Source organism: Gopherus flavomarginatus, chromosome 10, assembly GCF_025201925.1.
Source record: "Gopherus flavomarginatus isolate rGopFla2 chromosome 10, rGopFla2.mat.asm, whole genome shotgun sequence".
NCBI lineage: Eukaryota > Metazoa > Chordata > Testudines > Testudinidae > Gopherus > Gopherus flavomarginatus.
This window is the reverse complement of record NC_066626.1, coordinates 82,405,271-82,416,907: the sequence shown is the minus strand read 5'-3', so window position 1 is coordinate 82,416,907 and position 11,637 is coordinate 82,405,271.

Sequence of the window (11,637 nt, the reverse complement as noted above, 5' to 3'; positions counted from 1 at the left end):
ACAACAGCGCAGTACAATGACACCCCCAAATAGCACAAAGCCATGGTTGATGCAGTGTGATTTAGACACTGAATGACCTGTGTCGAACCACAACGCCCCAGTGCCTGCGACAGTGACCACTCTGCTCACAATTTTAAACTCTACCGAGTTAGGGAAATTGTTAAAAACCAGTGCAAAAGTTATGGGACGGTGAAAGTTGCATGTTGGGAACTTCACCCCTAGCAACCAGGATCCCTGGGCGAATTGTTACTGTCCCCTCAAAACACTGCAAAAATGTCCCAAAAGACACTGTGCTGGAAGGGGCATGTGGCACACTGGGATACCTTCCCATGGTGCACCATGCTTTATATTGATGCAAGCACGCCTGGTGAGTACATTCAGCCAAGTATGCATGTGCCTGAGCCATATACAAATTTCAGCAGCTGTCAATGATATAACTTGTGTCAGCTGTAGTTTGTAGCAGAGAGGTGGCCCGTGTTAGCAGAACCCTGTGGGACAGTCTTCAGAGACTCCTCAAATCCATCTGTCTCCTTGTCTCTCTGTCCTACTGCGAACCCAGCACCTAACACAGATACCTGGCACCTCGTCCCTTTGTTCTCCAGCTCCCGCCAGGCTGCGTTCACATGCTCAGCCTGTTTTAATGCTGAAGGGCTGTGTCATAAACAGATAGTTAAGGGTTAATATCTCTTTTACCTGTAAAGGGTTAAGAAGCTCAGTAAACCTGGCTGACACCTGACCAGAGGACCAATGGGGGGACAAGATACTTTCAAATCTTGGTGGAGGGAAGTCTTTGTTTGTGTTGTTTGTTTTGTTCGTTGTTTGCTCTTGGGACAAAAAGGAACCAGACGTACAACCAGACTCTCCAAATCTATCTGAATCAGTCTTTCATATTTCAAAATTGTAAGTATAGCCAGGCAAGGCAGATTAGTCTTATGTTTGTTTTCTTTCAACTTGTGAATGCTTTTCCTTTTGCTGGAAGGATTTTCACCTCTGTTTGCTGTAACTTTGAATCTAAGGCTGGGGGCGGGGGGGAGGTCCCTCTAGTCTATATGAATCTGAATACCCTGTAAAGCATTTTCCATCCTGATTTTACAGAGATAATTTTTACTTTTTTTCTTTTTTAAGAATCTGATTGATTTTTTCCTTGTTTTAAAATCCAAGGGATTGAGTCTGAACTCACCAGGGATTGGTGGGGGGAAAGGAGGGGGGGAAGGTTAATTTCTCCTTGTGTTCAGATCCAAGGGGTTTGGATTTGTGTTCCCCCAGGGAAGGTTTTGGGGGAACAGGAAGTGTGCCAAACACTATATTTTTGGCTGGTGGCAGCGTTACCAGATCTAAGCTAGGAATTCAGCTTAGAAGGGTCCATGCAGGTTCCCCACATTTGTACTCTAAAGTTCAAAGTGGAGAAAAAAACCTTGACAGTCCGGAACGCCAAAGTTCAGTCCTTGGGGCACCCATTGTCTCTTCTGGGCCTTCCACTCATAGGCACTGATTCCACTCAGTTCCTGAGGGTGCATGTGCACCCAGCTCAGACAGGCCACCCGTCCTCGTTCTTTGCCCACTCTCCGTGGAGCCGTACAGTGTGAGCAGATAAACTGACACACCCATATAGCTAATAAAAACATGACCCAAAACACCCGTGTTCATCACAGCTCCCCACAGTCTGAAAGCCTGGCTGAGTGCCAGGCAGCTGCTGTCGTTACGAGCGGTCCCCAGTTCCTCTCACAAGCTGCTACAGCAGGCAGGCTCAAGGGAGTGGATAGGATCAAGTCACTTCTTGTGGACATCACAGCTCTTCTTGGAAGTCCTGTGACAGAGCAGGAGTTGGACTCTTTTCTCAGATCCGCAGACAGCTCAGAAAGGCCCTAGCTTGATAGATCAGCAAGACCTCCCCGCAGTGAGCACATAGATCAATCCATATTCACATTTCTGTCAGTATTGCTTCTGTTTGGTGATGCTCATGTGTAAAGGAGCAGGGAGCGTTTAAGTACTAGCGGGGCCCAGCGCTGAGAGGGAAGCAGTTCTGATCCCCAGTAAGAATGCCCTTGGATGGAGATTAGTGCAGGAGGTTGTGGTTGTTTAAAGGTTCTTGGATTTGCTTTTACCTGGCTTTGAGCAGGGCTGTTTCCAGTCTGAGCTCCTGAGCTGGGGAGCAGTTCCCATCTGCAGCCGCTTACAGCCAGCTACAAACCACAATCAGAGAGACAATCAGCTGTATCCAGATTACAGAGGAAGGAAGCCAAACATCCCTGACCCGGAGAAACCTGTGATCAAACCAGCTAAGATGTTTTATCTCTCGTTCCAGTTAAACCACAAGGAGAGCACTTCAACCTCCCTGGCCACACTATAGCAGACCTTAAGGTGGCCATCCTGCAGCAAAAAAACTTCAGGACCAGACTTCAAAGAGAAACTGCTGAGCTTCAGTTCATCTGCAAATTTGACACCATCAGCTCAGGATTGAACAAAGACTGTGAATGGCTTGCCAATTACAGAACCAGTTTCTCCTCTCTTGGTTTTCACACCTCAACTGCTAGAACAGGGCCTCATCCTCCCTGATTGAACTGACCTCGTTATCTCTAGCTTGCTTGCTAGCATACATATATATACCTGCCCCTGGATATTTCCATTACATGCATCTGAGGAAGTGGGAATTCACCCACGAAAGCTCATGCTCCAAAACGTCTGTTAGTCTATAAGGTGCCACAGGATTCTTTGCTGCTTAAACCACAAAGACATTTGCTTTCAGAGCTGGGATGTGACTTATCCATCTGCTGAGCTTCTAGCTCCCAGACAGACTGAGCAGGGCTCCCGCCTTCTCATTCAGAGCCCTCCCCCAACTCTGTGTCTTCTCTGTTCAGCTATTCCACTGCACTGCCATTCCCCAGGCGATTGCACTCTCCACACAATCATTGTGATGTTGTTAAGCAGAAACACAAACCGTCTGTCCGTCCATCTGTGTCACGGAGTGTGGGGGAGTCCGGCCCTGCACCCCTCTTCCTGGGACCCACAGTGACTCTTAGCCAGCCAGTAAAACAGAAGGTTTATTGGACAACAGGAACACAAGTTACAGCGGAGCTTGCAGGCACAGTCAGGACCCCTCCACCGAGTCCTTCTGGGCTTTCAGGGTGCTTGGATCCTAGCTAGGATACCCTGAATTCCGCCCACCCAGCCCCAAGCCCAAACTCAAACTGCTTCCCTCCTGCCACTCCCTTCCTTTGTCCCCTTCCCGGGCAAAAGTGTTGACCTTTCCCCTCCCTTACCTAGCTCAGGTTACAGGCCCTGGCATCGTCCATCCCCTAAAGTCCTCCCCTGCTCTCCCACTCCCCACACAGACAGTACCTACTGCATCACATCTCTTCCCCCTTCGAGACTGAACTGAGCGGGGTCACTCTGCCCAGTGACGTGGGGAAGTTCAGGGTCCCCTCTACGGGACAACGCATCCGTTGTCAGGTTGGCACTTCCCTTCACATGGACCACGTCCATGTCATAGTCCTGCAGGAGCAGGCTCCACCTCAGGAGCTTGGCGTTGGCTCCTTTCATCTGGTGCAGCCAGGTCAGGGGAGAGTGGTCGGTGTACACGGTGAAGTGTTGCCCAAAGAGATATGGCTCTAGCTTCTTAAGGGCCCACACCATGGCCAGGCATTCCTTCTCGACGGCCGCGTAGCTTTGTTCCCGGGGTAGCAGCTTCTTACTCAGGTACACAATGGGGTGTCTCTCCCCCTTTTCATCCTCCTGCATTAACACCGCCCCCAGTCCCGTGTCTGAGGCATCGGTGAACACCATAAAGGGTTTGTCAAAATCTGGGTTTGCCAGAACTGGGCCACTAACCAGAGCCTCCTTCAGCGCCCGGAAAGCCTCCTGGCACTGTTCAGTCCAGATCACCTTGTCTGGCTTCCCCATTTTGCACAGTTCAGTGATGGGACCAGTTATGGCACTAAACTGGGGCATGAACCTTCGATAGTACCCCGCCATCCCACTAAAGGCCTGGACCTGCTTTTTGGTTTGGGGGGCAGGCCAGTCTCTGATTACCTCCACCTTGGCTGGTTCCGGCTTCAGGCAGCCGCTCCCCACCCAATGGCCCAGGTAAGATACTTCAGCCATCCCCACCTTGCACTTCTCAGCCTTTACTGTTAACCCAGCCTTTCGGAGTCGGTCCAGGACTTGTTTAACCTGGGACATGTGGTCCTCCCAGGTCTGGCTGAAGTCGCAGATGTCGTCAATATATGCCACGGCAAAACTCTCCATCCCCCTCAGTAGCTGATTCACCAGGCGCTGGAAGGTGGCCGGTGCTCCCTTGAGGCCGAAGGGCAGGGTCAGAAACTCATAGAGCCCCACAAGGGTGATAAAGGCCGATTTCAGCCTGGCATCTGCGTCCAGCGGCACTTGCCAGTAGCCTTTGGTAAGATCCATAGTGGTGAGGTACCGAGCACCTCCCAGCTTGTCTAGGAGCTCGTCAGGCCTGGGCATAGGGTAGGCATCAGATACGGTGATGGCATTGAGCTTTCGATAGTCCACACAGAACCGGATTGACCCATCCTTCTTGGGAACCAACATCACTGGCGAGGCCCAAGGGCTGGAAGACGGCTGGATCACCCCCAAAGCCAGCATGTCCCTGACCTCTCTTTCAAGATCCTGGGCAGTTTTACCAGTGACCCGAAAAGGGGAGCATCTTATAGGGGGATATGACCCGGTCTCCACCCGGTGGACAGTCAAATTAGTGCATCCAGGCTGGTTGGAAAACAGCTGTCAGTATAGATGCAGCACCTCTCTGATCTCAGCGTGCTGGCCTGGGGTCAGCTGATCAGAGAGGGGAATCGCCTCCAGGGGGGAACCAGCTTTGGTCCCAGGGAATAGATCTACTAAGGGGTCATCTCCCTGCCCCTCCCAATGTCCACACACGGCCAACACCACATTCCCCCTGTCATAGTATGGTTTCATCATGTTCACATGGTACACCCGACGGTGATGTGCCCGGTTTGACAGCTCCACCACATAGTTTACCTCATTCAGTTGCTTGATAACCTTGAAGGGCCCTTCCCAGGCGGCCTGGAGTTTGTTTCTCCTCACGGGGATGAGAACCATCACCTGATCTCCGGTGGCGAAGGCATGGGCCCGTGCCGTGCGGTCATACCAGACCTTCTGTTTCCTCTGGGCTCGAGCCAGATTCTCCCTGGCCAGGCCCATAAGCTCGGCCAGTCTTTTCCGGAAGGTCAGGACATACTCCACCACTGACTCTCCCTCGGGAGTGGCCTTCCCCTCCCATTCGTCCCTCATCAGGTCTAGGGGCCCCCTTACCCGCCTTCCATACAACAGTTCGAAAGGTGAAAACCCGGTAGATTCCTGGGGCACCTCCCTGTTCGCGAACAGCAGGTGAGGTAAGTACTTGTCCCAGTCCTGCGGGTGCTGGTTTATAAATGTTTTTAGCATCATCTTCAGCGTCCCGTTGGACAGGGGGTGATACGCTGAGGCCCAGTTGTGCTGGACCCCACATTTCTGCCATAAGGACCGGAGCAGGGCCGACATGAAGTTGGACCCCTGGTCCGTTAAGACCTCCTTGGGGAGCCCCACCCGGCTGAAAATTGTCAGCAGCGCATCTGCCACTGTGTCGGCTTCGATAGAGGACAAGGCCACCGCCTCGGGGTAGCGAGTGGCAAAATCCACCACCACCAGGATGTACTTCTTCCCTGACCGGGTCATCTTGCTGAGGGGTCCCACTATGTCCATGGCCACCTTCTGGAAAGGTTCTTCTATGATGGGTAAAGGCCTCAAAGCTGCTTTCCCCTTGTCCCGGGCCTTCCCCACTCTCTGGCAGGGGTCACAGGATTGACAGTACTGTCGGACATGGGTAAAGACCCCAGGCCAGTAAAAGTTCTGTAGCAGCCTCTGCCTGGTGCGTCGGATTCCCTGGTGCCCTGCGAGAGGGATGTCATGGGCCAGGTACAGCAGCTTGTGACGAAACTTCTGGGGAACCACCAGCTGCCTCCTGATCCCCCATGACTCTACTTCCCCTGGGGGAGCCCATTCTCGGTACAGGAACCCCTTCTCCCACAGGAACCTCTCCTTGCAACCTCTCCTCATGGTCTGTACCGCACTAAGGTCAGCCCAGTCCCTGTGCTTCCGCAAGGAGGGATATTTCTGCAACTCGGCCTGGAACTCAGCAGCTGGGACAGGGATGGGGACCGGCTCTCTCTTGCTGGCTGGGTCTGAGGCCGCAGCCTCTCTGAACCGTGCCCCTGGGCGTTCCCCGCTCCCTGGGTTAGGGTCCTGCACCTCGGGTCGAGTACCTTCCCCGTTGTCGGGGTGCAGTGCCCTTTGCCGACTCTGACTACGAGTCATGACCAGGGCACTCTGGGTGTTACTAGGCCAGTCCTCGAGGTCCTCTCCCATTAACACGTCAGTGGGCAAATATCGGTGTACCCCCACATCCTTGGGGCCCTACTTGGCCCCCCATTTCAGGTGTACTCTTGCGACGGGCACCTTGAATGGGGTCCCGCCCACGCCCATCAGGGTCAGGTAGGTGTCGGGCACCATCCGATCTGAGGCCACTACCTCGGGCCGGGCCAGCATCACCTCTGCGCCCGTGTCCCAGTACCCAGTGACCTTCCTCCCATCTACCTCCAGGGAAACAATGCACTCCTTCCGGAGGGGCAGCCCCGCGCCCACCCGGTAAACCAAAAACCCGGAGCCTAGAGCATCCACAGGTGGTATGTTGCCAGCCCCCATTTCCTGGGAATGTAGCCCCTCCTCCGATTGGGTTTTTACCCAGTCCACCCTCTCTGGGTTGGGTCTGCTTGGTCTGTCCCTGAGCTTGGGGCACTGGGCCCGTATGTGACCTCGTTGGCCACAGCGATAGCAGCCCATGTCTCGTGGGTCCCCTTGAGTGGGTCGGAGGGACCTGCCGCTGGATGTTCCCCTTTTGGGGGGGGGTTCTCCATAGGACCCCGCTGGGAGGTCCCATGATGACTCTCTCTCTGCGTTGAAGCAGGCTTGCTCCTTCGAGGCTCCTCCCTGCCATCCCCTGCCCGACTGTCCACAAATTGGTCGGCCAGCTGGCCTGCGTGCTGTGGGTTCTCCGGCTTCTGGTCCATCAACCACAGCCTCAAGTCGGACGGGCACTGCTCGTACCGGTGCTCCAGTATGAATAGGTCAAGCAGGTCCTCTTTAGTTTGGGCCCCAGCTGTTCACTTGCGGGCATACCCCTGTGCCCGATTGACCAGTTGTAGGTATGTGACCTCACGGGTTTTACGCTGGCTCCGGAACTTTTTCCGGTACATCTCAGGAGTCAGCCCAAACTCGCGGAGCAGGGCCTGTTTGAACAGTTCGTAGTCCCCTGCCTCCGCCCCTTTCCGTCGGCTGTACACCTCCACGGCTGTGGAGTCCAGTAAGGGGGTGAGAACTGCGATCCTGTCTGCAGGGTCAACCCTGTGCAGCTCGCAGGCATTCTCAAAGGCCGTCAGGAAGGTATCTATGCCCTCCCCCTCCTTACGCCGGGGCAGCAAGTGCTTATCAAAGCTCTTTGTAGGCTTGGGTCCCCCCTCACTCACCGCAGCCAGGGCCCCACTGCTCGCCAGCCGGGCCAGCTCCAGCTCATGTTTACGCTGTTTCTCCTTCTCCTCCAGCTTTTGCCTCTTTAACTCGAGCTTCTCCCTTTCATATTCCAGCCGCGTCCGCTCCACGGATGCCGAGCGTTGCCGGAAGGATCCCCTGCTGGGGGGTGGGCTTCGCCGGGCGGATCCCCTGCTGGCCGGGGGTGTCACGGTGCCCTCGGTATACACTGGGCTTCTCCCCGCCCTTCCCCTAGGCCTAGGAATGGGGGGTCTCGGGAAGCCCTCGTCCGCCGGCTGACCACTCCCAGCGGGGACAGACACTGGTGCCTGCGCTGCATCTGCCCGGCTGCTTCCCTTAGAGACAGGGCTCCGTTCATTCATGCGGTCTCCCTGCTCCAGCTGGGCAATCAGCTGGTCCTTGGTGAGCCTCCCTGGGTGCAGCCCCCTCTGCTTGCACAGCTCCACCAGGTCACACTTGCGCCGCTTGGCATACATCTTCCTGCTGGCCACTCACAGGCCGGGGTGCTCGCCGCTCCCCACGGTTTCCAGGGGGTCCCCTAGTGCACCAGCCCTTCTTGAGGTCACCACCTCTGCCAGGGTCGAGCTGCAGACTCCTCCGCCCCTGGGACCGCTCGCTGCAATCCCCCGGGGGACCCTGTTGCTGCAAAGTCCTTCTCACTGGGCACACACTCCCAGGGGTTAACCACTCCTTTGTTTTACTGCTCCCCAGTCACTTACTGCAGGAAGCGCCGTCCACGGGGTGCAGTATCTCCCGCCGCTGCCACCAGTTGTCACGGAGTGTGGGGGAGTCCGGCCCTGCACCCCTCTTCCTGGGACCCACAGTGACTCTTAGCCAGCCAGTAAAACAGAAAGTTTATTGGACAACAGGAACACAGGTTACAGCAGAGCTTGCAGGCACAGTCAGGACCCCTCCACCGGGTCCTTCTGGGCTTTCGGGGTGCTTGGATCCTAGCTAGGATACCCTGAATTCCGCCCACCCAGCCCCAAGCCCAAACTCAAACTGCTTCCCTCCTGCCACTCCCTTCCTTTGTCCCCTTCCCGGGCAAAAGTGTTGACCTTTCCCCTCCCTTACCTAGCTCAGGTTACAGGCCCTGGCATCGTCCATCCCCTAAAGTCCTCCCCTGCTCTCCCACTCCCCACACAGACAGTACCTACTGCATCACAATCTGTCCTGCAGCCTCCTGTGCTGCACCCACAGTGGCACAAACGGTCCGTCTCCTATCTTAGGCAGCATCACCTTGCTGCTCAGCCAGTGGAAACAGACTAAATTCTACCAGGGGAACAAACCTTTGGGAAGCCTAAATAGTGGTCATGGCTTTGAGGCTGATGAGCAGAGTTGACGGGATGGTGGTGGTGCTGCAAGCTGGACTTAGCTAACTGAGCTTTGCAGTTGTTGTAGCCAGGATATGAGAGAGACCAGGCGGGTGAGGGAACATCTTTTATTGGACCAAGCGAGAGAGACCAGCTTTGGAGCTTCCACCTTGTATCTCAGTTAGTTTCCCAGACCCACAGAAGAGCTCAGTGTAAGCTCGAAAGCTCCTCTCTCTACCCAACAGCGCTTGGTCCAATGAACGATATCACATCACCCACCTTCTCTCTTGCTGGCCATTGGGTAGCTCTACCAGCGGCTTTTCCTGAGCCTTTGGCAGTGAGCAGTGCAGTGAGTGATCAGTCGCTGATAGCAGTGGTCAGACCCAGTGAGGTGCACTGCTCTGCAGTGCCCTGGCGTTTCTTTTCCAGTTACTGGTACCTCCTTGCTGTGTTCTACCAGGCCTAGTAGGCAACTGAACCTGCAGTTCCTTTACTGCTCTTTCTACAGCTCTGCACTGGTGCCTTCAACGCGAGTAGTTTTGCTTTTGGACTGAATCACTCGGGGCTGGATTTTGCATGACACCAGCTCAAACAGCTGGTGACTCTTCGGCAAACCTCCTCCTGCTTGTGTTGAGCATTTGTTCACAAATGTCATGTAATGGTGCAGCCTTTGTGTTAACACATTACTCAGACCTGGCATTGCATCACACCAGCAAGCCCTCGGGGCAGCTACTTCCCCAATGGCTTCCAGCCAAGCGGAGGTTGGTAGATCCTGATATGAGCAATCATGCAGTAAGAACGAGATGGCTCCTTTTACAAAACTAACTCCTCCATCTTCTTCCGGTTCTCTTCTCTCTGCCTTGCAAGCTCCCGCTCCTGTTCTCCACCATGCCTTCCATCTACCTGCTAGCCAAGGCCTTTCTTTACAACACGTAGAATCATAAGGTTAGACCGGGATGGCCAACCTGAGCCTGAGAAGGAGCCAGAATCTACCAACGTACATTGCCAAAAAGTCAAGTAACACATCAGCAGCCTATCAGCTCCTCCTACGCCCTGGCTCCCAGCACCAACTGCCCACAGGCAGGCCTGCTGATCAGCCTCTCCCCCCATCTCCCGTGCAGCAGGCAGGGGGAGGGCACAGCAGGCTGAGGGGAGGGGGTGGGAAGGGGTGGAGTGGGGGCAGAGCCTGTGGCAGAGCCAGGGGTTGAGCAGTGAGCACCCCCCAGCTCCCGCCCCAGCCCCGGAGTTGGTGACTATACTAAGAGCCATATTAACCTCTGAAGAGCCGCATGTGGCTCCAGACCCAGAGGTTGGCCATCCCTGGGTTAGACGGACTGCAAGGGTCAAATCCTTTCCAGATATATTTCCCTAACCAACCTTAGGCTAATGTGAATTCTTTAATTTTATACTTACCCTACGTTTCCCCTTCTGAGAAATAGGGACAATGAGACTGACCTTCTCTGGGGAGCAGTGAAGACTGATTCACTCCTGCCTGGGAAGCTCCTTGGGAGCCAGATGGGACGTGCCAGAGAAAGGGGAAGGCTGAGGGTGCTGGAGGGCGTGGAGGCCTTTCCAGGAGCACTGCAATGTCTCATTGTGAGCTCTGCACCACGCTCCCAAGCAGCAGGACCATGGCTGGCTCCCTTCCTTCCTGCCCCATGCTAGGAGAGTGACTGCAAGCTCACTAGGCTAATTGGGAACAGTCTTTGGACTCCAGGCATGGGGGACTCCAGCGATCCCTGCTCAGGTCCCAGGCAGGCAGCCTGAGCCCTGCCACTCTTCATCTTTGCCCTTCTCCCTGCCCGCGGGCCTGCCCTGCCCAGGGTACCATGGAGTCGCTGGCTTCCAGGCTGCAAGACGAACAAGGAGCCGAGTCCGGCAGAGTTGGGCTGGGCCTCACACAGAAGTCGCTAATCCAGGGATCAGCAAAGCCTCGGGAGGCCCATTCCCAGCTGGCCCGTCTGCCCCTCATCCAGTGCCCCATGGGCCCATCCAGCCCCCCAGGCCCACTTCCGCTCTGCCCCTCTGCCCTCCATCCAGCCCCCCCAGGCCCACCCCCGCTGTGCCCCTCTACCCCCCCATGGGCCCATCCAGCCCCCCTCTGCCCCCCATCCAGCCCCCCTAGGCCCACCCCCGCTCTGCCCCTCAGCCCCCCCATGGGCCCCCCCCAGCCCCACCCCCGCTGTGCCCCTCTGCCCCCCCATGGGCCCATCCAGCCTCCCAGGCCCACTTCCACTCTGCCCCTCTGCCCTCCATCCAGCCCCCCCAGGCCCACCCCCGCTGTGCCCCTCTGCCCCTCATGGGCCCATCCAGCCCCCCTCTGCCCCCCATCCAGCCCCCCTAGGCCCACCCCCGCTCTGCCCCTCAGCCCCCCCATGGGCCCCCCCAGCCCCACCCCCGCTGTGCCCCTCTGCCCCTCATGGGCCCATCCAGCCCCCCTCTGCCCCCCATCCAGCCCCCCTAGGCCCACCCCCGCTCTGCCCCTCAGCCCCCCCATGGGCCCCCCCAGCCCCCAGCCCCACCCCCGCTGTGCCCCTCTGCCCCTCATGGGCCCATCCAGCCCCCCATCCAGCCCCCCTAGGCCCACCCCCGCTCTGCCCCTCAGCCCCCCCATGGGCCCCCCCAGCCCCACCCCCGCTGTGCCCCTCTACCCCCCCCATGGGCCCATCCAGCCCCCCCAGGCCCACCCCCGCTCTGCCCTGAGTGGCCCATTCCCAGCTGCCCCTCTGCCCCCCACGGGCCCATCCAGCCACCGAGG